This window comes from Macaca thibetana, chromosome 2, assembly GCF_024542745.1.
Source record: "Macaca thibetana thibetana isolate TM-01 chromosome 2, ASM2454274v1, whole genome shotgun sequence".
NCBI classification, from domain to species: Eukaryota; Metazoa; Chordata; class Mammalia; order Primates; family Cercopithecidae; genus Macaca; species Macaca thibetana.
The window spans coordinates 177,064,714-177,092,374 of NC_065579.1; the positions used below are offsets into that span (position 1 = coordinate 177,064,714).

Consider the following 27,661-nt stretch of genomic DNA (forward strand, 5'->3'; position numbering starts at 1 on the left):
CTGACAGTATTTAGACAGATCATCACGGCAGAAAATTAATGAAGATATTCAGGATCTGAACTCAACATTGGATGAAATGGATCTGATGGACCTCTACAGAACTCTCCACCCAAAACCAAAAGAATACACATTCTTCTCATTGTCACATGGCACATACTCTAAAACTGATCACACAATCTGACAGAAAATAATCCTCAGCAAATGCAAAAGAACTGAAATTGTACCAAACACACTATTGGACTGTTGTCCAATAGAAACAGAAATCAAGACTTAAAAAATTGCTCAAAACCACGCAATTACATGGAAATTAAGCAACTTGCTCCTGAATGATGTTTGGATAAATAATGAAATTGAAGTAGAAATAAAGAAGCTCTTTGAGACTAATGAGAACAAAGATACAACATACCAGAATCTCTGGGACACAGCTAAGACAGTGGTAAGAGGAAAATTTATAGCAATAAATGCCCACATCAAAGAGTTAGAAAGAACTCAAATTAACAACCTAGCATAACCACTAAAAGAACTAGAGAAGCAAGAGCAAACCAAATCTAAAGAGAGCAAAAGATAATAAACAATCTCTGAGTGGAACTGTAGACTGAGACACAAAAAAAATTCAAAGGAGAACCAATTGAGGAGTTTTTAAAAATTAATAAGATAAATAGGCTGCAAGCTAGACTAGTAAAGAATAAAAGAGGGAAGATCCATATAAACACAATTAGAAATGGCAAAGGGGATGTTAACACTGACCCCACAGAAATATGAGCAAGCATCAGAGACTACTACCAACACGTCTATGCACACAAACAGGAAAACCTAGATGAGACAGACGAATTCCTGGACACATGCACCCTGTGGAGACTGAACCAGGAAGCAACTGATTCCCTGAACAGATCAATAACAGATCTCTGAAACTGAATTAGTAATAAATAGCTACCAGCCAAAAAAAGTCCAAGACCAAACAGATTGGTCTGGATTCCACCCAATGTACAAAGAAGAGCTGATACCATTCCTACTGAAATTATTACAAAAAATTGAGAAGGAATAATTTCTCAAGTAATTCAATGAGGACAGCATCATCCTAATACCAAAACCTAGCGGAGACATTATGAGAAAAGAAAGCTTCAGGCCAGTATCCTTGATAAACATTGATGCAAAAATCCTTAACTAAATACTTGCAAACTGAATCCAGTAGCACATCAAAAAGCTTATTCACCACGATCAAGTAGGCTTCATCCCTGGGATGCAATTTTGGTTCAACATATGCAAATAAATAAATATGATTCATCATATAAACAGAACTAAAGAAAAAAACACATGATTATCTCAATAGACGCAGAAAAGGCTTTTGATAAAATTAAACATCTCTTCTTGTTAAAACTCTCAGTAAACTAGATATTGAGGAAACATATCACGAAATAGTAAGAGTCATTTATCAACATTCTATGGAATGGGCAAATGCTGGAAGCATTACCCTTGAAAAGGGCATAAGACAGGGATGCCCTCTCTCACTGCTCCTATTCAACACAGTATTGCAAGTCCTGGCTAGAGAAATCAGGCAAGAGAAAGAAATACAGGGCAAACAAATAGGAAGAAAGGAGGTTAAAATATTCCTGTTTGCAGATGACATGATTCTGTAACTAGAAAACCCCATAGCCTTGGCCCCAAAGTTCCTTCAACTGATAAACAACTTCAGCAAAGTTTCAGGATACAAGATCAATGTACTAAAGTGACAAGCATTCCTATATATCAAGGAATTCAAACACATTCACAATTACCCTCAAAAGAATAAAATACCTAGGCATATAGCTAACCAGGGAGGTGAAAGAGCTCTACAAGGAGAACTACAAAACACTGCTCAAAGAAACCAGAGATGAAACAAACAAATGGGAAACATTTCATGATCATGTATAGGAGAAATCAAAATTGTTAAAATGCCCATACTGCCCAAAGCAATTTACAGATTCAGTGCAATTCCTATCAAACTACCAATGACACTTTTACAGAACAACAACAACAAAAAAACTATTTTAATATTTATATGGAACCAAAAAAGAGCCCAAATAGTCAAGGAAATTCTAAGCTAAAGAACAAAGCTGGAGGCATCACATAACCTGACTTCAAATTATACTACAGGGCTACATTAACCAAAACAGCATGGTACTGGTACAACAACAGACACATAGACCAATGGAACAGGATAAACAAACCAGAAATAATGCCACATGCAATCATCTCGTCCTTGAAAAAGGTGACAAAAACAGGCAATGGGGAAAGAACTCCCTATTCAATAAATGGTGCTGGGATAACTGGCTAGCCACAGGTATAAGATTGAAACAAGATCCCCTCCTTATACTATATACAAAAATCAACTGAAGATGGATTAAAGACTTTAATGTAAAACCCCAAACTATGAAAACTGTGAAAGACAACCTAGGAAATACCATTCTGGATGGTAAATATCATAGGAATGGTCAAAGATTTAATGACAAATATGCCAAAAGCAAAGATTGACAAATGGGACCAAATTAAACTAAGGAGCTTCTGCACAGCAAAAGAAACTATCAATAGAGTAAACAGACAACCTACAGAATAGAAGAAAATTTCTGCAAACTGTGTACCTAATATCCAGCATCTATAAGAAACTTAAATAAATTTACGAGAAAAAAAGATCCTATTTGTCACCTTGAAAAAGGTGACAAAAACAGGCAATGGGGAAAGAACTCCCTATTCAATAAATGGTGCTGGGATAGGAACAGGTATAAGATGAAACAAGATCAACTAGATGGATTAAAGACTTTAATGTAAAACAAATATGAAAACTGTGAAAACAACCTAGCAAATACCATTCTGGATGGTAAATATGACAAAGATGGGACAATCAAAAAAAGCAAAGATTGACAAATGGGACCAAATTAAACTAAGGAGCTTCTGCACAGCAAAAGAAACTATCAATAGAGTAAACAGACAACCTACAGAATAGAAGAAAATTTCTGCAAACTGTGTATCTGACAAAGATGTAATATCCAGCATCTATAAGAAACTTAAATAAATTTACGAGAAAAAAAGATCCTATTAAAAATTAGGCAAAGGACATACGCAAACAGATACTTTTCAAAGTAAGACATACATGTGGCCAAAAAGCAAATGAAAAAAAGCTCAATATCATGGATCATTAGAGAAATGCAAACCAAAACCACAATGAAATACCATCTCACATCAGTCAGAATGGCTATTACTAAAAAGTCAAAAAATAACAGGTGCTGGCGAGGTTGTGGAGAAAAGGAAATGCTTATACTTTGCTGATGGGAGTGTAAATTAGTTCAACTATTGAGGAAAGTGGCATGGCAATTCCTCAGAAAGCTAAAAACAGAACCAGCATTTAACCCAGCAATCCCATTACTGGGTATATACCCAAAAGAGCATAAATCATTCTACTATGAAGGCATATGCATGTATATTTTCATTGCAGCACTCTTCACAACAGCAAAAGTATAGAAGTTTAATCATATTTGTACATAATTGTATAATTATGTACAAAGCATACGTCTGTATCCTTTAACAGCTCTTCATTAAATTTACAATATATTGGGCCTTAGGAATATTTTTTTGACCTAAATGTTGTGGTCATACACCATCCCCCTACCCACATTTAATGGCTTAAAATAACAATCATTTTTTTGTATCTCACAGTTCTATAGGTCAGGAGTTTGGTTAGGACTCAGTTGAACAATGCTTTGTTCCATGTAGTATTGACTAAGATTACTCTGTGTCTGATATGGACAGTCTGGGATAGAGAATCCAAGATTGCTTCACTCATACATTTGGTGTCTTCCTGAGGATGGTTGGAAGAAAGGACTCATTTGATACTGCTGATAGATTACCTAAATGTAGCTCTCGAGCATGAAGATCACAAGCTATGAGGGTTTCTTACATGGTGGCTCAGTGCCTCCAGAGAAAGTCTGAGTCCCAAGAAGTCCAGAGAAAAGGGGAAAGGCTTCTGATGACCTAGCCATCAAAGTCCCAGATGTCATCTCTGGCACGTTTTATTGATCGAGCAAGTTGATAGGCCAAACAATTTGGATAAAGAGTTCCAACAGGGAGATGTTTCCTTATCATTTGGGAGGAAACTCAAATTTAGAGTAGTTATTTGTCAATGAATAGTCAAAATAGTAAGTGGCAGAGCTGAAACTGAATACAGATCTGTCTGATTAGAGAACTACAAATCAAGAAAAATAAAATTAAAATAAGAATAAGATATTTAATCAATCTTTTGCATTAAACTCAGGAAGATTTATTTTGTAAATATCAAGGTGTCATGTTGTAAAGAATTTTAAAGTTAGATAATCCACATATTTCCAAAAAGTAAAATACCTATTTAGATTTTACTAACAGAAACCTAAAAGTAAAGTTACACCTTCAAGAAGTTTCTCAGTGCTCAGGTGTATCCCTGACATTGGAGGCTAGAATCTGTCCCAGACAGAAAAACCTGCTTAAATGAATGAGAGATGAACAGGAACTCCAAATGGGCATTTGGAGGAGACACACTGGGCCTTTGGGATTATTCCCACATGAACATGACACCCAGTCAAATATTCAATTATAACTTATTTGGAAATTAAATAAAGTCACTCAAAAGGTATGCAGTGGCCACACAGACCGACAAACAACAACTGGAGAGAGTGGACATATCATGGGAACAAAGGAACTAGATTTTGTAGTTGATTTCATCCTATCAGTGACATTTTAGAAAAGCCACTCAATGTCTCTGAATCTTCCTTTGTAAAATGAAGTGGTTACAATAGATATCTGCAAAGCTCACTTTTAATATATTCTAATTAATTCATTTTTTTCTAAGTATTGGATTCATTTTCCTTATTCCTGTATTAAATAATTTATATGTTCAAAATTTACTGTAAAAGCTTGAATTGATCAAAAATACAGTTTTGATGATTTACTCACCACAGTAAAAATGACAAATCAGAGACAGTGTGCCCTAAGTTGAAAATTTGCATCATAATACATTATAAAATGGTTTTACATTCACAGTACTAAACTTCATTATCAAATAATTATAGACTTTATTGATAATCTTTATTTTATTCTATAATAGAGATGATGTTTTAATCATTTATCTTATTTCCATTTATGATTATTTTAAAATCTCATTACCTTCTCCAACACAATATTCAGGGAGTGGTTAATATTAGGTTAGATTATGTAGAAAAAAATTACAACAATAATGTCTAAAATATACAGACACTTTAGCCCAAACAAGTGAAAATGGGAAATAATAGGAAACACTTGGTATATCACTTTAATAAGGTTCAGAGTAACTGAAATTTATTTCAACTTTTTAAAATAAAGGAAAAATATTTGGAACATGTACTTTCAGTTATCCCAGTTATCCTTTCTGGTTCCTACTTACTTACTCCAGTCTCTGCTCACATAATGAACAGTGTATTATCTCTGAAAGAGGCTGGGCCTAGGGATAAATCTTACCCTTAGTACTCAAGAGCTACATGACATGGGCAAATTAGCCTCTCTGATTTTGTTCAATATCTCCAAAATCAGTTTGTAGCCATTAAGTAGGATCATGTATATAATGGGGTCCCAAATTATGGTTGCATCTGAGAAGCACTCAAAATATGATTGTCGTTATTATGTCTCTTTGTTAATTTGTCTGCCTGATAATCAGAAAGAAATATATAGCATTGCATTAAAAACTGATCTCTTTACTATTGTGTCATCAAAACTGCTTAGAGAATGTTAAGCTCCATTTATCTATGGAGCTTATATAGATATAAGATATATATATAGATATATATAAAGTACACTTATTGTATGCTTTGATCTCTAGATGACTGCATTTCTTATTCTATTCTGATTACAGACATGAAATTCAATTTTGAAGTGAAGAACAGCTTCTCTTTATTAGCTTTGTTTTGCTACTTCTTATTGCATTCATAGTAGAGTTGCTTTGCCCAATACAATAGTATCCAAATAACTATGGCCTTTTATAGTGACTTTTAACTTGCGATCTACAAAAATATACACATACATGGTGGAGACACTCCTTTGTTTTTAATTTTCTCCAACTTCCAATTTTGTGCTAGGCACAAATATATTGGTCAAGGTAGACTAACAGCAATAACAAAAACTCGGACAGTCTCATTAGTGTAAACACTACAGGTTTATTTCTCACTCACTTCATAGTCCAATGTAGTCAGCAGTAGGAATTTGCTCCATATGATCATTCAGGATCTAGGTTACTTCCATCTTACACTTCAATGTATCTTCAGGGTTTTGGGGTCCTCCACTGGATTTTCATCATCAGGATGTGAGAAGAAAGATGGAGCGAGCTTGGTAGATAATAAGGAAGCCCTTTTAATGAGCAAGACCTGAAAGTGGCATATTCTACTTTAATCAACATTCCAGTAGCCAGAACCAAGTCACATGATCCCACTCAGCTATAAGATATGCTGGGAAATTTCATTAGGATGAGTCACAAAGAAAAAAAGGAGGGTTTCGTAAACACATAATATTGTTTCTGACATAACACATTATCAGTAAGAGGTACTTATTAAGAAATAGCTAATCATTTAATAACTGAACATGCTTATAAATATTGTGAAATATTAGTGAATATCAAAAGACAAATTATATGCAATATTTAACAGATTTCTGACCCACAAAGTCAGTTCATAAAGACAAACAAGGATTTAAGATTTTAAAGAGTCACAAAGTGTTTCCTAATTAGAAATTAGAAAGTTGGCAGGAAAAAAAATGTTTAGATTTTATGGTTGGCAAACCTTGATGGGAAAGTTATGGATCGGTCTGCTGAAAATAGATACCTCAACTGTGATTAACAATAAGGAAGCTTAAACTAAATTAATGAATATACATGTTGACTTTCAGCTTCAATTCACTGGAATAATTACTTCACATTAACATATCAACAAGCCAGTCATCAACAGTCTAAACTCTCAGGTCACTGACTACTTCTACAAATATATTTTTAAAGTTTTTATTATTATACAGCCTTCTGCAAATTTTCTGTCCACATTGTTACATGCTTAATTGCATAGAATCTCATAAATTCTTACAGAAAGTGTTTTCTTAATGTTAATTTATCATTATGTTAATGAGAATATAATAGAACTGTACTCTGATAGCACTGCTGACAGCAGAAGCCACCAATTTGTTAGCAACCATCAAATAGCAACAAATATTCATCAGTTGTGGACAGAGCAGCCTAACAATTATATCCCCTTTTTCTTGATTGACATAGTGGATTGTAGTGTTATCATATAGACTACAAAGTGTTCCAGAAACCCCTATTTTTGTAGATTCATAACAAAAAGTGTTATTTTTTTCCACTTTACTGACTTCTTTGTCATAGGGTTTTTGAAAAAGTCCTAGAGGTTCAACTACTTTTTCATCATAAGTTAGGTAAAGATAATCGCATAAGTTAACATTTCATAAATGTTAGTCACATAACATCATCATATTCACATTTAAAATGCACTCAAATCCTTCTGTTTTATTTTTCCATATCTTCCCTAGAATGGTTTTGGTTCTCCCATAAATTGTGTTGCCTATTCAGATCTAACACATAAGAAAGCTTACATAAAAAAGGGAGAGTTTAGTAATTCCACATATTAAAAGTTAAATTAAATTTACTACTTCCAATAGTCCTGGAAATTGAATAATATGCAAATAATTTAAAATAATCAGATACAAAAAATAAAGTAAATTGTTTGGATGTTTTAGAAGTATAGAATAAAAGTCTGATTAGAGCATACACTCATGAATCAGACTTGATCCAATCCCTGGGTCCAGCACTTGCTAGCTACACGAGCTTGAGTTTACTACACTGCACTGTTATTCACAACATGAGAGCGTTAATGATACCACCCAGAAAGTCATTGTGAGAACTTTGTTAATTCCAACATACGATGCACTGGAAGAGTGCTTGGCATGTTGTAAATATTATGTGAGTGCCATTATTGTTTGTTTATCTCATAACTTAAGTTTTCTAAATTCAAATTCTTAAGCGTAAGATTCATTTTCTACTATTTTTGCAAAATTTTAATTTGATAGGAGTAGAACTGTGGCATCGGTAATCATATTATTCTCACCCACATCAATACTCACATCAAGAAATGTGATTTAATAACCACTGCCTACTTGACTTCTCTTTTTGGACACATTAGCTACATACATTCTTCTGATTTATCTGCTATGTGATTAAAACACCAGGAAACATTTCTTAGTATTAAATTTTGTTATTTCATCAATTACTAAAAAAACATTTATTTTACCTATTATGGATACAGGCTTGACATATGACATATATGACACCAGATATGGCATGCATTTCCATACAAAAGGTCTTCCAATCTGGCAGTGAAGATATAAATTTTAATCAACTATCTTTTATATAAAGCTATATATTAAAAGTGTCATATGATTATTTCTTTGAAAAAAAGAACCAATGTGATTTTATCTTCACTGAAAGGGTCATTCAGCTACAACTTCTATTTTCAGATTCACAATATGTTTTTCCCATTTTTAAAATTCAATGCTTTCAATGTAAAACCTTTTGTTTTGTTTAAAAGTTAGTATATTTCCTTTATCTCTGAAAAAAAGGAAGAATAAATTATATAACTGATTATGTCTGTTAGCTTTGACTGCGAGGAAACAAAATATAGCAATGATGTCAATCTTGATGGCTCAATTATTTAAAATTTTCTTTATGTCATTTCTTAAAAAATACCTTTCTATTTTCCATTTACATATTTTTTATTTCTCTTTTATTAATGATATTGCATATGTCATTTTTATAAATCAGCTAATACTCTACTAAATACTTATCATTTCTTTGTGTTTGGAACATTCAAATTCTTTTAGCTTAAACTATATTTTCTCTTTTTTTCATAATATCATAGTAACTGCTTTAAAGATAAACATTAATGAAATGACCCCAAATTGGATTTTTTTCTTTTGGAATTTAAATTCTTATTTAAGTAAATGTTTATGAACTCATAAACTACGTAGGGAACTAAAATGGAGGAAACATTAGGAGGTGTGGCCATTTAACACTGAGTTACTTATAATTTAGAAAGTTTGTTAACAGATGATAGACTTTATTTGACATATGTCTTTTGCTCTCCATAGATCTAAATATGAATATAAAAAAGATTATACTGCATCCCTTATACTGTAATAAGCAGTAACTTTTGGTTTTTAACTTTAATTAAAATTGACATTTTTATTATTGAAACCACTCCTGATTATTCAAAACTTAAGAAAATTTAAGAATCATATAAAATAGGTAAAGGTTTACCAATGATTTTAGCTTTCAGTAAAAGATAACTGAATATACTGACTTTTTTCTCCGATGTCTCACTGAGATTTTTTTAAATGCCTACTTTGGCATAACCCATGACAGGTTATATTCTTCTTTTGAGTTACATTCAGTAGTTTAGAAAAGTCATGAGGCATGAGGTTGAAAGCCAAGTACTCTCAATATGTACGAAGTCCGTAAATCTCATTATTAATCATATACCCTTGTAGTTCTGTGAAATGTTCATAGATTTAAAATATAAATTTATACAATAATATACTTTTAAGCTACTCTAAATATTTAAACTACTCATATTTCCTATGAAAAACTCAGTGCTCAACTATACAGATATAGATATAGACATGTATATGTGTGTGTGTGTGTGTGTGTGTGTGTATTTCCTTAGGTTAACACACACACATACACATTTTGCATATACATTTTCCTCCATATGGATACATATAAAATAGCTTTGTTAGGCCAAAGTTAAAAGTAACAGCATTATCAAATCAAAACCCATTGCTTCCAGCTCAAAAAGTCTTAATCACTATTAATGAGTTTCATATTAGGTCCTCAGTCCTATGTGTCTTATCTACTATCCCTAGGATAGGGTCCTTAAACTTTTGGTTCTAGAATCATCCTGAGCCATCACATTCATGTTCTGAGCATTAGAGTGGAAGAAAAACAAAACAAGAAAGCAGAGGTTTTTGAAGTAAAATATCATTTAAGCTGCAGCATCAGCATCATTTAGGAACTTACTAGAAATGCAAATTCTCAAGCTCTTCTCCAGACTTACTGATCTAAAACTCCAGGATGGAATTTAACCATCTGTTTTTTTTTTGTTTTTGTTTTTGTTTTTAAACAAATCCTTCAAGTGATGATGATACACAACACACTTTGTGAACCACTGTTCTAAGGATGTATCCCAGAGTTACACACACCACTTGCCCTCACATACTTAGTCATATGGCCACACATCACTGAAAAGCAGGATAGGAAATGTGGTCATTATTTTTAAGTAGCCATAAGTCCAGCTAAAAATCAGGAATTTCATTAGTCTCATGAGAGTCTGAATAATAGTAAGCGTTATCAGCCTGTGCCACGTAATTCTGAAAAGGAAGGTGGGAGGCAGGGTCACAACTATAGAAAGCAGGATGCTTTTTAACAATATTATGCTTCTTTCATTAAAATTTTTATTTTTGTTGAAAATAGTTTTGATTAAAAACAGACTGCTAGTTTTCTGTATTTACTAGTTTTAATGGCAGCCCTTTTCTCTTATTCAATTTTTAAATCTTACACTAATCATAGGGGATGGGAATAATTTTTCTCTCCATCTTAAAGAGAAGAAAACGAAAACTTCCAAATTATAGGTTACCTTACTCAAGATCTCATACAGCTAGTACGGGGAGTCAGACCTAGAAATCTGGTTTTCTTACCCAAAGTCCTGTACACGTTTTGTTACATCACATTCATTTAATAAAGGCTACACTCTTTATCTTTAACATTGCAGCACTTTAGTTTTCCTCTTTTCTTTCCCTGTCTCTAAAATATTGTTTTCCTGCAGATGTTTCCCAATAAAATGTTGAAGCCTTTTAAAATGTGAAGGCTAAAATAATAGCTTATGTAGCAAGACTAAAAGAACTTTACAATTATAATACTAATCAGAATGAGATACACTTGACATTTTCCTCTTTCTAGTTTATATTTCAATCATTGAAACCTCAAAGAAATAACCAGATTTTAATAACTGAGAAATGTTAATAACTCAAGATAAATAGCTGCCTAGCACTAATATTTCTAAACTTTGATTTGAAGTTAAACTAATGCGACAACGCAATCTTTAAGAGACGATGACAACTGATGTTAAATTGTTGCTTGCTTGTTCTTCCATTTAAAAACTCAGAAAATAGTTGTTATGACAGGAGCTATAATGAGAATAGAAAGTGATTAAAAGTTACTGTTTACTTTTGATATCATGACCAGAATATTAAATTCTACTCAAGTCACTCTTTAATAGTTTAGAAGTATTTACTGTTAGGGGTGTAATAACAGAAACTGATGATTTGCTATAGCATTTCATAATTTCCATGTGAAAACAAAAACAGCTATGTAGTTTACAAATATGAAACTAAATATAACATAATCAACATGACACGTTAACAGTAACCATATATTTCAGGACACAGAATAAAAGGAACTTTATTGAAAGGTCATATGAGTTTGATGCTACATAGCAGAGAGAACTCCTTATATTGTGACTAGTATAGGTTTTCTAATGCTGTAAGGGTCAGCAGCATGGAGGATCATCTGGCCATGACTTAGCCAATCCCAGAGGTAACCCCCTTGCTCTATGCATGCTGTGTCTGAAGCGATATAGTTACTAACCCAAAAAAGCCACTTTCAATCTCAGAATTGAAATTCTTCCCTGACAGAAGTCCTAGATACAAAAAGAAAGTATTTGGTATTACTACTCCTATGGGAAAGAATGTTCATTTAAAAAGGTCATAAATAGCTGTAATATTATAAAATGATAAGATTAATCAGCATTCGGGAGGAATGGAATAAAACTATTACATCACCCTAAAGAGATGGAGAAGGAAGTGATCATTCCACCTATACAGAGTATGGATCACATGATTATAATAATTATAGCATGTTACCATATATTGAGAATTCATATTACGATTAGACTGTATGTCAAGTATTACGCACACTATTTCAGTTAATCTTCATTACCTATCATTCAGGGGTATTATTGCCTTTTTTTTTATTTTTACTTTTTTTTTGAGACGGAGTCTTGCTGTGTCACCCAGGCTGGAGTGCAGTTACATGATCTCAGCCCATGGCAAACTCTGCCTCCCGGGTTCAAGCAATTCTCATGTCTCAGCCTCCCAGGTGGCTGGGATTATAGGCGCATGCCACCATGACCAGCTAATTTTTGTATTTTTTGGTAGAGAAGGGGTTTCACCATGTTGGCCAGGCTGGTCTCGAACTCCTGACCTCAAGCGATCCACCCGCCTCAGCCTCCCAAGGTGCTGGGATTACAGGAGTGAGCCACTGCATCCAGTCTTACTCCTCTTTTAAATCAGGAATCAGAATGATAGAATTTCAGTTTTCAAAGTCATAGAGTTAGCTTGGTAAGATGGCTAGATATCCACCAAAAGTTATAGACTTACATCAAGGAAGTAGCTATATAACCAAGGATTATATTTCTTAGCTCCGATTTCTATCCAAGTAAGTTTGTTGGTGGGTTCTCACCAATAATAAAGGTGACTGTGTCACTTCCAGGTCAAGATATTTAATAAGCTAGTCAGCCTTCTCCAGGTTCTCTTATTCTACCCACCAAGTGGATTTGAGACCCTACACAAGGCTGGAGCTACGAGATGGTAGAAGCCTAGCTCCCTGAATCACTCCGTGTTTGAGAGCTGCTTAGAATTTTTATTGGTTAAGTCATAGATACATTTGGGATTTTTTTTTTTTTTTGCAGTTGTGTAACTCTCACTAATACAGCCAATAAATAGTGAAACATGGAAGAAACCTAAGTTTGTCTCATTCTTGGACCCATGTTGGTTCATATATGTTCTCCTGATGTACCTGGATAGGTCTAAATAGAATTGTTTGATATTATAATATGGCTTCTTCCATCAAGGAGTCACACTTCAAGTTGAAAAAAGCACCAATACCATTGGTAACCAGCTTTTTTATACCCTAAGAAAAGAATGTTAGTAACTCATCGAATTATGGTAATGATAATAGTAATAGACCTGCTGAGTTAATTCACTCAGCCAGATTTATAGATATACTGTTGTCTTCCACATTCATTGAAATAAACCAACCTCAAAATTGGTATTCGAGGGAAAACTCAAACGCCTTATTTTTGCTCAGGCCTAAGCCTAGTCCTCCAAGACAATTTATAGAAGCCATGCATTTATAGTTAAGGGAGTATCCATATACTGACAGGACTAAAACTGTGATCTCTATTTGATTAACATTTTGTCTATAACTGTCTCTCCTGTTGTCACTCTCGTTCCAACCTTCTCTGTGATATCCCCATTGCTCAGCACAATGACAGGTGCAGCATAAGATCTGGGTGTACACACACACTGTTAAATAAAAGAAAGAGTAAAAGTGGTAAGAATTTGTAAAATCAAAGCTATGCTTTCCCAGGGAAAATGTTCTATCTTTTGTTTATTTTGTTACATATGGTGATAATATGTTATTTTCTTTTCTTTAAAAAAAGAAAAAATGTTAACCCAAAATATAGCATTAAAAAAAAAACATTTTAATTGAGAATAATTCAGTACACCAAGTTCCCTATCACAGTGGTTCTCAACCCATCAGAAAGCAAGTGGGCCTCATCACCCTCCACAACACCAATCTCCCTACCAAGAAGCAGATGTTCAGGCCAGATACTAGAACACTAACTTGGAAGATACAGACATGAAGACTGAGTATTTCTCTTTTTCAAAGGTTCGAATTTATTTTTCTTAAAGCACTACAATGATAAGAAACAACCAGACTGAGAGTCATCTTCGCAGCAACAAAAATACATGGCCTTTACAATAAATATATTCATATAATAACAAATAGCTAACATTCAATGAGTGTATAGGGGGTCCACACTAAATACAATGTGGTCATTCTCCCTTTAATCACCACAAATATTATTTAACATATGTATTAGCCTAATCTTACAGAACAGAAAATATTATCTTACAGAAGAGAAAACTGAAGGTTTGAAAGATCAAGTGTATTTTTCAGGGTCACAAAGTTATTAAATCATGACCCCTACATTCAACTTTTTTCTCTTGGATACAGTCTATGCCTTTGAACTTCCGTATACACTTCCTACGCAAAAAACCTCCACAAATAGTTTTACATAAACAGTTGTTCCCCTTAGTCTAATTTAGTCAAATTCTTAGGATAACATTTGTTTGGAATGTACCCTTCTTAAAAACAGTGATCTGGCTGGGCGCGGGGGCTCACGCCTGTAATCCCAGCACTTTGGGAGGCCGAGGCGGGTGGATTCCGAGGTCAGGAGATCGAGACCATCTGGCTAACATGGTGAAACCCCGCCTCTACTAAAAATACAAAAAAAAAAATAGCCGGGCGAGGTGGCGGGCGCCTGTAGTCCCAGCTACTCGGGAGGCTGAGGCAGGAGAATGACCTGAACCCGGGAGGCGGAGCTTGCAGTGAGCCGAGATCGCGCCACTGCACTCCAGCCTGGGAGACAGAGCGAGAGTCCGTCTCAAAAAAAAAAAAAAAAAGCAAATATCCAGTGTACATTGATCTCCAGATATTTTTGTTTTTATGGCTGTTGATACTCTGATCCATAGGTCTTAATATTGTTTCCAGTTAGTTTTGGGGGATCCCTTCTGAGTTAACCTACAGCATAGAAAATGGCAAAGACTTCTGAGACTACGGAATTTTTCATATCATATAGGGAACATAAAGGAAAACCTATTTGCAAAATGCTTTACTGTCTGAAAATTGATCAGGTTGGGAAATCACATAACCTAATTTTCTTGAGACAGTGGTTTGTGCCTGTTGTCCTAGGAAAACGGAAGAGGGAAGAGCAGTATCTTAAGTACAAGTAGGCTTTTGTGAAAATTAATACACATTGAATTTTTGGTAAATGGCTGCAACTGCTAAATACACTATAAATGTTCAATATTATTACTGTAATTATTAGTGTAAACAAGCGTTAAAACATCTAACTCTTTTATTCACTACAACGTATATTGGTAAATTTTTCTTGGTTCGAAAGGTACATGCTTTCAAATTTTCCTGAGTATTATTCCTCATTCTATCTAAAAAAGCAATTTGAAAAATAAATCTCAACTCTAAGTTTCTAGAAATTGTTTTTACTTGTGGTAATTTTGCTCAGCCAATGAGTCCATTTTAAATCCCAATTTCAGGTTACAGAATGTTTAAAATTGAGGTAATGACTCCATTACCCAAGCTGAAACACGGTATTTCAGATTTATATGTACTATATCAAAAAGAACACGGTAAATAGGTGTTTCTCTTGAAAAATGTAAGCAAATTAAATTCAGGTCATATGAGGCAATGAATTGGAATTTGTTTTCTAGTCACTGTAGATTGCCTTTTCCCTTCTATTTCTTGAATTTTCAAATATTATATGTGCTATAATTTACAAACTTATTTAGTTTAATATATTGTAATGCATTATAAATTTAGAGCAAAAAATGTACAATGTCTAACCACCCTTTTATTTATACTGTAATGCCCACGGGAGAAAAAAAGATGTGAATTTATAGTGTGATCTACACGTAAATGTATAAAATATATAAAGCCATAATTTATATACAAACAAAGCATGCTATTTCTGTTTTTTAATTTCAAAGGGTTGCCAGAATTGTTATAAAACATCCTGGTCAAAATAACCTAATAAAAAAGATAAAGATTAGTAACTTAATCCATTTTGAAACAGTTTGAAATACATGAAGAAACAAATAGCTTATTACCACTAAATTAAGGTAAATTCCCTATTCTGTTTTCTGGCATGAAGGGAATATAGTAATTTTGTGAAAAAGGCCCTCAATATGATATGTCTCTATTAGAACATAAGATATGAATAGCAATTATAATAATTAAATATAATTACATTAAAATAATTAGTACTTAAAAGTATAAATTGCAGTACACTACTCAGCAATTAAATACAGACAAAATTTCAATATAATTTATATTGCTTTATCCCTTATTCAGGAAGTGATGAAAATAATCTCCCTGTGTGTTTTCAATTAAATCAGCATCACATCAGTTTTCCATGTTTTTAAGCTAGATAGGTCATAAAACTAATGACTTACTCAACTTTCAAAGTGGTTATGGTTTGACGGGCTTACCAAATGCTCTAGAGAAGTCACTTCCTACTTTTAGAGATTCCTAGAGTGAAAACTGTCTCTGCTGTGGAGCCATGGGAATAGCAACCTAAGATTTTATTATCATTTACATATAATAGGATTTGAAGCTACTGATACACAAATCTAGTGGAGAACAGGCATAGGTCGTTTTGATTTCTATTTGTTTGGGTAGCTCCTTTTGAAAATAACATGTGGCATTGGAAAATGACAGATTTCTGAGACTCTGGAATTCTCTGCATTTTGAGGGCAACATCAAGGGGAAAGCTAATTTTCATTAATTTCAGATTGTTGATAGATCACCATCAGAAAGATTACAGGACAAAAAATGAATACACAAAAATAAGCCTATAGACTTTTGACTCAAGTATGATCTTAATTTCTAAAACTTAAGTTATGTCATCAAATGTTAAAAAAGCAAACTGTGAAAAGGTCATGTAATATTCAGCATCTTATCAACAAGTTTGATATTAGTTAACTATTTTTCCACAGTAATTTCTTAAATTTTTGTTTTTCAGACATGTAAGAGTTAGACCTTATATTCAATTCTCACTGGTACAGCTTCACAAATTGTTGAAGTATGACATAGTTTTCTACCAATTGGTAAAACCCGGTTTCCAGACTTCCTGAGTGACCGCTCTGCCACACTAGTATCTCTGCTGGCTTCCTCTGTCCTATCCCCTTGAAGATTTGGCAAATAACCTTGGCATAGAAGAAGGTAAGAACTCTGCTCTGGCCCTAAAGCCAGTTTCTATTTAGTGCCTCACTGGTGATAAAACATACTGAATGCTGCCCTTAGAAAGATGCTCTTCGAAACCACAGGCAATCCTTTTCCCAAACCTTAGTGTCTGGAGTATCACACCTAGATGTTGCTTTTAGCTGGGACCCTTTCCATACGGAATGTTGAGCAGTAAAGCCAACCAAGCACTGGTAGAGTGACCAGTGTTTATTAGCATTTGAGGGAATCAAGGGACACAGACACTGGGAGGAAATCATAGAGGCTGAGGGTCAAAGTACAAAGGAATGAAGAAAACCCAGTCCTCTGCCAGGCAGGCACTGAGATCTAAAGTGGAGAATAATCCGGAAGAAGAGGAGGAACAGAAGACAGTGGAAACAAAGTAGAGGCAGGGGAAATGAAAACATCAAACACAAAAGTATGCCTCAGGAAATGTGTGCCTTCAGGTGCAGGAAGGTGAGAAACAAGACTAAGAGAAACGAAGCATGAAAGTCCTTCTGGCTATATGAGCTGGAGTTCAGGCATGCTTCTCCAGAGAACCCACAGACCTCAGGGACCAAACAGCTCTAGGCATCTAAGAATGGAGACAGAATGAGTCCCTAGAAAGCAGACTGACCTTCTCACATGAATAATCCTTGCTCAGTATTTGCCAAAAATTTGATAAGATTAATTAATTGTCCATCAATTTATAATGATTGAAATTCCAGTATAGACATTACAGTCACATAACCCTTCCATTCAATTCCTGGGAGCCTGCTTACTAATACTGTATCTTCAGCAAGTGATTTAACCTCCCGTAACATGTTTCTTAAACTGATTTTTTTTTTTTTTTTAGATGGGGTCTTCCTCTGTCACCAGGCTGGAGTGCAGCGGCACGATCTCGGCTCACTGCAATCTCTGCTTCCTGGATTCAAGCAATTCTCCTGCCTCAGCCTCCTGAGTAGCTGGGACTACAGACATGTGCCACCACACCTGGCTACTTTTTGTATTTTTAGTAGAGACGGGGTTTCACCATGTTGGCCATGATGGTCTCTATCTCTTGACCTTGTGATCTGCCTGCCTCGGCCTCCCAAAGTGCTGGGATTACAGGCATGAGCTACCGTGACCAGCCAAAAATGTTTTAATGTGAAATGAAGGTACAAATAATTTTAAATTGCTTTGGACTGATCAGTACTGAAGAAACGAGAACTGTGTTGTAATGAACACATTGAACACTAAGGAGACTTCGTTAGCAGAGTCCCTGATATTCTGCCAGTGAGATCTCCTCTGTGGTCTCAGGAATGGACAGAGGAAAGCGGTAACCCACTACTGTCATTTCAGAAGACACTCTCACTGAGGAAGCTGCTAACACATTCCACTTAACAAGGCCCTTTCAATGAGGAGAAACTTGTTCTACATGACTCAGGTGAAAAATAATGTACACCTTTTGTATTTTCCATTTTCTAAATCAGTTTCATAGGGTTCTGAACACCCACCTGCCTAGCTAGTGGCCTTTTCCCTTTTGTTAAGGGCAAAAAGTGCCTCTGGCTTCTTATGCACTACAGAAATCTTGGGAAAAAGAAATCAGTTTTCAGTTCAAGGAAGGTTCTCATTAGTCATGTCTTTTTGGTTTGATCATCATGTCCACTCTCCCATGCTAAATCTAGCCAAAGGGACCCTTGCTGCTCTTCCAAAGGTACTGAACTTGAGGTTCAGTCTTCAGATGCACACCCCCATCAGAAGTCTAGACATAACACCCCATCAAGGTCTTCTAGTGACTGTTGCCGTCTGGGAGAACAGAGGAGGCTCCATGCACAGAAGCTTCTCCACAGCTGTCTATAAATTCCAGGAACCCACTTCACCGAGGGCAGCACAATCCTTGCCCTTCTAGGCCATCCGTGTCTTTTCCTTCCCATGGGCTAGCTTTCTTGAACAAAAGCAGTTTAACTTCTGTCTGGCAGGAGTAGTGTCCAGACTGAAGGCAAGGCTGCTTCGTGACATGACCACAGGAAAACAAAACTTACGTGTTTTTCCATCTGACCATATTCAACATGCATTGCAGGGTACTAAAAGTAATGAATCTTATTCCTTCACTGATAATTGCATATTATTTACTTACTCAAAATAATGTTATTAATATGCAATTCAATAATGGGAAAAAATTGAAACTTTTAAAAATCTATAAATTATAGATTAGTACACTCTTTAGATATGTAACTTGATACTTCTGATATCTTCATCTAAATAATAAATTCCCCATGTACGAAATCTTTTGATTTTTTTCCCCATGGTATAAATTTATTCAATAAATGTTATGTAAATATCTATTTTAACATTTAGGATGTGCAAACTGTTTAATAATAAAATGTAACCAATGAATGTTAAAAATTACTTTTAACATGTATGCATATAGGTATGTATATGTGCTTATGGGCATATTTATATTTATATTTCCTTGAAAACTATGTAACTTAATGTCCTTTCCATTTGCTAAGTTTATTACTGCAAAGTGGAAAAATAATAATTTTAATATGGTAAAACTTTATTAAAAACTTGTTATGTGAAATATATGTAATATTTCTGTTTTAAAATTCCACAATTCATAAAACTAATGAATTTTAAAATTAGTTTTTAGTAAGTCCAATAAAGGCAAACTATAATTTGAGGAATGCTTGCTCGGTACATATCTAACCTATAATGAAACGTAAATACTGAAGGAGATGAGGTCTTTGTTAGACTCAAATGTTTTAAATTTCAGCAAGAGGACAATATGTTAGCTCAAGACTTTGACAGCTGTTACATGAATGATATTGCCTTAGTCCAATAATTTGCAGAAAGGGTCAAAATAATATTAATTTATAGCGACATCCTGAGGTCAGGAGTTCCAGTCCAGCCTGGCCAACATGGTTAAATCCCATCTCTACTAAAAGTACAAAAAGGAGCCGGGTACAGTGACTGGGGTGGGTAATCCCAACTACCACTGCACTCAGCCTGGGTGACAAGAGACTCCATCTCAGTATATATATATATGTAGACATCATATACATAAAAGCTCACAAATCTGAATTTTCCATTTTATCTCATCAATTTCTAAGAAACAACTTATTAATTTATTTTACTGACATTAGAAAAATATACTCAGGTAGTAACTGAAAAGAGATGAAAAGTAGTTTAACAAGTAAAAACAAAAATCCAGCCAAAGCTCAATTTCATTTCTCAGTCTTAAAATAAGTAGTACAGTGTATATGAAACAACAACAAACCTAATTATGCAGCAACATTTACCTAATACTATTACTCTATTTTATCTGAGTACTTGTAGTAAATTCTTTTGTATAAAATGTTTAAGGTCTATAAGTTAAAGGTGGATCTGTGAAATGTACTATATTAGGATATATTAAGCTACTGTGATATCTAAAGCATATATGACAGAACAGTGGATATTCTCCAGTACCCCCAAAGTAACTTGTTTAAGGTCACATCCAGCCATTACATAGGATAATCTTTGTGCATGCGCATGTTGGCCATGTGCTGTCACTTTATGTTTATTACAGCATTGTTACTTCAAGTTTGATATTATGACTCAGTGTTGTTAGAATTCTTCAACCTCTTCACTCAAGCCATGATTTTCTGAGAGAAAAAGTTAGAGCTGTCAAGAAGAGGATATATATTTCCTAACATTGAGTTCATGAAATGATGTTTAAAGGTAGAATTAAGTTTTGCATTATGACTGTGCATCTAACTTGTATAAGGTACCTTCTGATAAAACAAATAAAAATTTCCTTATAATATTTTTATTTAACTGATGATATTAAGCTAAGCACAGTATCCAGTTATACATTGTTATCTGATGTAATTTCAAAGTAGAATATTTTGAAGCAATCGTGTGTCTTGTGATATCAAAATATTTTAATGGTAAACTTCAACTATTCAGATAATATTGAAGTACTGAAAGTGTTTCTGTGTAATTAGTCAAACTATGTGATAAATATTTTGCTAAGAAATTCTAAGACCTTTTAAAATATTATTCTTGACTCACAAGTAGTTTTGGGAATGTTTAGAAAACTAAATTTTTAAAATAAGAATGTTTTTGTACCAGTACCATGCTGTTTCGGTTACTGTCGCCTTTGGGCAGTACGGCCATTTTAGTGATATTGAGTCTTCCAATCCATGAGCCTGGGATGTTTCTCTATTTGTTTTTGTCATCTCTGATATCTTTCAGCAGTGTTTAGTAACTATCTTGGTAGAAATCCTTCACCTCCTCAGTTAGCTGTATTTCCAGGTATTTTATTCTTTTTGTGGCTATTGTAAATAGGATTGTGTTCTTGATTTGGCTCTCAGTTTGAATGTTATTGGTGCAAATAAATGTCACTGATTTTTGTACACTGATTTTGTATCCTGAAACAATGATTCAGATTTTTTCATTACTTATTAAAAATAATGATCCAGTGATTATCTTTGTGTATATATGCTTGCAAATTTGTGCAATCTGTGTGTTGAATAAATTTCTGAAAGTGAAAATGCTGGAAATCTATATTATTTTAAGACAGATTTGAAGTAGTGGTAAACATTCATTTGTGGGTACTACTGAATACAAGAAGTACAGATTTCGGTAGAAGAAACAAGATTTGGAGTAGAAAAAATACCTGGGAATCATTTCTCAATATAGTTTGATAAAAACGCTATAGGGAAAGGTAGGTGGAAGTAGAAAGCTAAGAAGCTCAGGATCAGTCTTGGTCTCCCACATGTGCGAGGTTTTGCAGAAGTGGTGTTGACAATCAGCACAATGAGCATGTGATATAAAAAAGAGAGGACTGTCCAGAAAGCAAACACCAAAGAGCGTCAAAGCGAACGAGCGGTCAATAATCTTTCATTATTAATAGTAAGTAGTCTTAATCCTAAAACAAACAGGGATATTGGAATCAACCATGAGATCACTGTCACACTAAAGAATGGTTTTGTAAAATACTTATGATGAAGATATTAATTAGGAATGCCAGGCAGAGACAGAGAAGTGGAAGTAGAAACATGTTTCACAAAGATTGATGGCAGGGGCAAGGAAAGTGAATTTGAGGCAGCATCTGTCTTAACAAAAGACACTTGTTAAAATAAGTTGAAGGAGATTAAGCCCAATTGTTAATTCTTATGGCAAATTAGTTGGGGTTACATAATTTGCTCTCATGTGGTAGATCTGAGTTATAGATAGAATATTAAGTTACAACGGACAAATTTAGGGATTCACAGATATTTTATTACATATCATAAAGCCAAAGCATTTTCTAATTGAAATATCTGTAGCATGAGAAAAAAAAAAAGTGAGGCTATAAATTTAGTCAGACTGCTTTCAAAATGAGTATAGTAAACTTTAATGCTTACATTTTAAAAAGTAAGAAAAATGTTGTTGGTCAATACTGAATATATGTAATCATATTTACTGGCAGTTTCATCAAATAAAAAGAAAAAAGAAACACACAGTACTGATTGTGCCACAGGTCAGAGAAAGGACTCAATATTCATGGGTATTTTTACTTTACAGGTGTTACATGCATATCACTGATTCTTCTAAGTGGCTGGCAGATCCTAAATAAAATTAATAGCATAAATAGTAGAATTTTATACTAATGTGAAAGTCAACAAATAAACTGCCTTCGAACTGATTAAAAGTTTTTTAAATGAAAGCTTTAAAGGGAGTGTATGCATGGGCAAAATCCAAAGAACATATAACATGGATGAATAAAAGCAGGGGAAAAATTGAGCATAGCTGACAGTGACATGCTAAACAATTTTTTAAAAGATAAAGGGTAATTTAAAATATTTATGAAAAATTATCAAGTGAACATATATGTTTATACATTTCTGATTTTATATAAAATAAAAATCAAATGAAATAACAGGCTATTTAGCACATTTTTCTGCTTTCTTCATGTGTGGATCCTGTATCTGATTCATAAACAATTTTTGTAATAGTGTTTTATATTTTTCCAACATTAAAAGTAATACATATTCATGTTTGAAAACTGCAAATAAAGTACAAAATGTGAAATAAATCACAACTGCAAAAGTGATTTTAAGTGTTCTTACCACAAAAATGATAAATGTGAGGTGATGCATATGCTAATGTAGCTCAATGTAGCCATTCTACAATGTATACATATTTCAAAAAAAGTTATACATGACAAACATATATAATTTTTACTTTTCAATCAAAATTTAATAAAGACAATTTTAAAAATGATATATGCTCATTTTATAATTGCTAAAAAAGCTTCTCAATTTACAAAGATTCACACATAATATTTGGATAAATTTTCTTTCAAAATTTTTATGCAAGTTAAAAAAAAATTTAAGTTGGTATATAAATTTTGTTCCCCAAATTTTATTTCAATAAAATGTAACCAGTATTTTCTAACATTATTTTTAAAACATTATTTGTAAAATATTATAATATTTAAAATATTATTTTAATTGATGCATGAAAATTATATTATTGTTATGGTATATCATAATGTTGATAATCTCATATTTGGACATCTAGATCATTTTAATTTTTAAATAATACTATAGTAAATGCAAGTTCTAATTTTTATGTGTGCATATATCCTTAGAATGAAATGGAGTCACATGGTTAAAGTGTATTGACATTGAAGGCCTACTAGTATGCTGGCTAATTCTGTCCTGAAATGATTACTTCAATGTATACTTACACCAGGAATCTATAAGTGTGTCAATTTCAATCTAACCTGGAGAGAAAAAGTACACATAATCATTCGTAAAGGATGTATTACTTTAATACAGATAAACAGCCATCTCTTTGAGTATTAAATTAGATTTGATTTTGAACACTTTCATGGTGCACATTAGCTTTCTGTAGTTTTTAACAAATGTTTGTTTGAACTGCTGTTTTTGTCCTTTGATTTTTTATTGAGAGAGTAGCATTTTAAAATAATTTATAAAAACCTTTTACATGTTAAAATCTTTAAGCCTTCATCTGTAATGTTATAATTTATTTGTAGCTTTTCCTAACATTTTGGAAGATATTTTAAAATTTTCATCAGTCCCTGCCTAATTTCAATAGACGCATTAATTCTGCGTTCTTATCTGTTTAAACTCCTGAGCCCAAGAATATTCTGCATTCTGCTTCTTACATCTTTTTAGTGCCAATTTGACAAAAATCTTTTTCTTTCCATACATGAATATGGCATTATGTTGAGGAATACAAAACTAAAGAAAACTATAGCAAGTCACCTCCACATTTAATAAAATCCGTAGGTGCAAAACTATACAAAAGCACTTCTAGCTTTTATAAAAGAGTGAGTCATTACTTTTTAAAGTCTGTTTCTCGCCTTATGGTGTAAATACAACTATTAAAGTATGTAAGCATATGTCTATGTGCTTGGTCTCAAATGCTCAAATCAAGCCTATATATTCCAAAAAAAAAATGAAACATGTGACATATAATTACTCAGTTTTGCTAACATTCATACCAATATGTATGCTATCTTTATTTTTAAATGAACAAGAAATTCAAACAAGCAAAAACAACATACATGTGAAACATCTTATGTGTCATAAACATGTATACTTTATATATAAGCACTGTGTTCTTAAACTGACAGTTTGTGAGAATATTCATTTCTCACTGTAAGCTGCTTTTTTTGTAGTTTAATTTGTGAAGTCATCAACTATATTTCTTCATATACAGTAATTTCTGTTCTTATAAGTGTTACACAATTTTATACATTCCTGAGTTTAGGTTCATTATATACTCTTTGAATATTCTCTTCCAGATGCCTCCTGCAAAAATAGTTAGAGAAAATGCTAATTATGTGATATAAGCAGTTTTGGAGAGTTCTCCAGCTTTTGATGAGAAAAACTACTTATTTCTGAGGTGAGTTTTGTTTGGAAAATAGTTTCATTACAAAGACAAAAACCAATATACGAAATGGTTGCCATATCCTGCCATTAACTCCCTCCCCCACACTTTCAAACTGAGCTGTTGCAGCTTGATTTGAAAGTTATTTCCAGTACCATAGTATTTTACAATCCATTTTATAACCAGGTCTGGGAAGGTTACATTATTTCAGTAAGTGCAGTGCTAATATAGATATTCATTGGATCATTGTTATTGTCTTTTAAAATGTAGTATATAAGAAGCATTGGTAAATTACAGGCATACCATGGAGATATTGCGGGTTCAGTGACAAACCACCCCAATAAACTGCATTTCACAATAAAGAAAGTCACACAGACTCTTTGGTTTCCAAGTGCGTATTAACGTTGTGTTTACACTGTAGTACATTCTATTAAATGTGCAATCGCATCATGTTGAAAACAATGTACATACCTTAATTTTAAAGTATTGCAAAAAAAAAAAAAATCATGTGAGCCTTCAGCAAGTCATAATTTTTTTGATGATGGAGAGTCTTGCCTCAATGTGGATGGTTGCTGACAGATCAGCATGGTAGCTGCTGAAGGTTGGGGTGGCTGTGGCAATTTCTTAAAATAAGACAATAAAGTTTGCTGCATCAGTGGACTTTTCCTTTCATGAAAAATTTATTTGTAGCATGCAATGTTATTCGACAACATTTTACCCACAGTATAACTTTTTCCAAAACTGGAGTCAACCCTCTCAAACCCTGTGGCTGATTAAAAACAAAAAATAAATAAATAAATAAGTAACTTTTAATTTAAATTCAGGGGTACCTGTGCAGGATTGTTAAACAGGTAAATTTGTGTCATAGGGGTCTGTTGTATAGGTACTTCATCACCCAGGTATTAAGGCTAGTATCGATTAGTTGTTTTTCCTCTTCCTCCTCCCACCCTCCACCTTCTGAAAGGCCCCAGTGTGTTTTGTTCCCCTCAAAGTGTCCGTGTGTTCTCATCATTTAGTTCTAACTTTTAAGAGAGAACATGTGGTATTTGGTTTTCCATTCCTGTGTTAATTTGCTAAGGATAATGTTCTCCCACTCCATCCATGTCCCTGCAAAAGACATGATCTCATTCTTTTTCATGGCTTTTTTATGGCTGTACAGTATCCCATGGTGTATATCTACCACATGGTCTTTATGCAGTCTATCATTGATGGGAATTTAGGTTGATTCCTTGTCTTTGTTATTGTGAATAGTGCTGCAATGAACATATGCATGCATGTGTCTTTGTAATAGAATGATTTCGATTCCTTTGGGTATATACCCAGTAATGGGACTGCTGGTTCCAACCGTGTTCCCGTCTTTATGTCTTTGAGGAATCGCCACACTGTCTTCACAATGGCTGCTGCTGTATCAACTAATTTATGCAACATTCTAAATTCCTTGTTGTCGTTTCAACAATGATCACAGCATCCTCACCAGTAGATTCCATCTCAAGAAACCATTTTCTTTGCTCATCCATAAGAACTCCTCACCCATACAAGTTTTATCATAAGATTGCATATGTTCAAGATATAGACCAACGGCTCAGAAATAACACCACACATCTACAACCATCTGATTTTTGACAAACCTGACAAAAACAAGAAATGGGCAAAGGATTCCCTATTTAATAAATGGTGCTGGGAAAATTGGCTAGCCATATGTAGAAAGCTGAAACTGGATCCCTTCCTTACACCTTATACAAAAATTAATTCAAGATGGATTAAAGACTTAAATGTCAGACCTAAAACCATAAAAACCTGAGAAGAAAACCTAGGAAATACCATTCAGGACATAGGCATGGGCAAGGACTTCATGTCTAAAACACCAAAAGCAATGGCAACAAAAGCCAAAATAGACAAATAGGATCTAATTAAACTAAAGACCTTCCACACAGTAAAAGAAACTAACATCAGAGTGAACAGGCAACCTATAGAATGGGAGAACATGTTTGCAATCTACCCATCTGACAAAGGGCTAATATCCAGAATCTACAAAGAACTTAAAAAAATTTACAAGAAAAAAAAAACAACTCCATCAAAAAGTGTGCAAAGGATATTAACAGACATTTCTCAAAAGAAGACATTTATGCAGCCAGCAGACACGTGGAAAAATGCTCATCATCACTGGCCATCAGAGAAATGCAAATCAAAACCACAATGAGATACCATCTCACACCAGTTAGAATGGCGATCATTACAATGTCAGGAAACAACACATGCTGGAGAGGATGTGGAGAAATAGGAGCGCTTTTACACTGTTGGTGGGAGTGTAAACTAGTTCAACCATTGTGGAAGACAGTGTGGAGATTCCTCAAGGATCTAGAGCTAGGAATACCATTTGACCCAGCGATCCCATTACTGGGTATATACCTAAAGGATTATAAATCATGCTACTATAAAGAAACATGCACACGTATGTTTATTGTGGCACTATTCACAATAGCAAAGAATTGGAACCAACCCAAATGTCCATCAATGACAGACTAGATTAAGAAACTGTGGCACATATACACCATGGAATACTATGCAGCCATAAAAAGGGATGAATTCATGCCCTTTGCAGGGACCTGGATGAAGCTGGAAACCATCATTCTGAGCAAACTATCACAAAGACAGAAAACCAAACAGCACATGTTCTCACTCATAGGTGGGAAATGAAAAATGAGAACACTCAGACAAAGGATGGGGAACATCACACACCAGGGCCTGTTGCGGGGTGGAGGGGGCGGGGGCAGTGATAGCATTAGGAGAAATACTTAATGTAAATGATGGGTTGATGGGTACAGCGGGCCAGCATGGCACATG

The 27,661-nt window shown here is 34.0% G+C and overlaps 1 protein-coding gene and 1 long non-coding RNA gene across 6 annotated transcripts in view; one reads left to right on the forward strand and one right to left on the reverse strand.

The window, feature by feature from the left end:
- EPHA6 (EPH receptor A6) overlaps positions 1-27,661 on the reverse strand; it is a 932,172-nt gene that overhangs the window by 647,568 nt on the left and 256,943 nt on the right. The gene's annotated exons all lie outside the window — the stretch shown is intronic.
- The window catches only part of LOC126947872 (uncharacterized), a 71,074-nt gene continuing 63,934 nt past the window's right edge, over positions 20,522-27,661 (forward strand). Inside the window, exons 1-2 of one of the 3 annotated variants that reach the window (XR_007723232.1) lie at positions 20,522-20,650; positions 24,732-24,832. This is a non-coding gene — a long non-coding RNA (uncharacterized LOC126947872). The remainder of the gene's footprint in view (positions 20,651-24,731; positions 24,833-27,661) is intronic. The other 2 variants (XR_007723233.1, XR_007723231.1) reach the window with 2 other exon arrangements.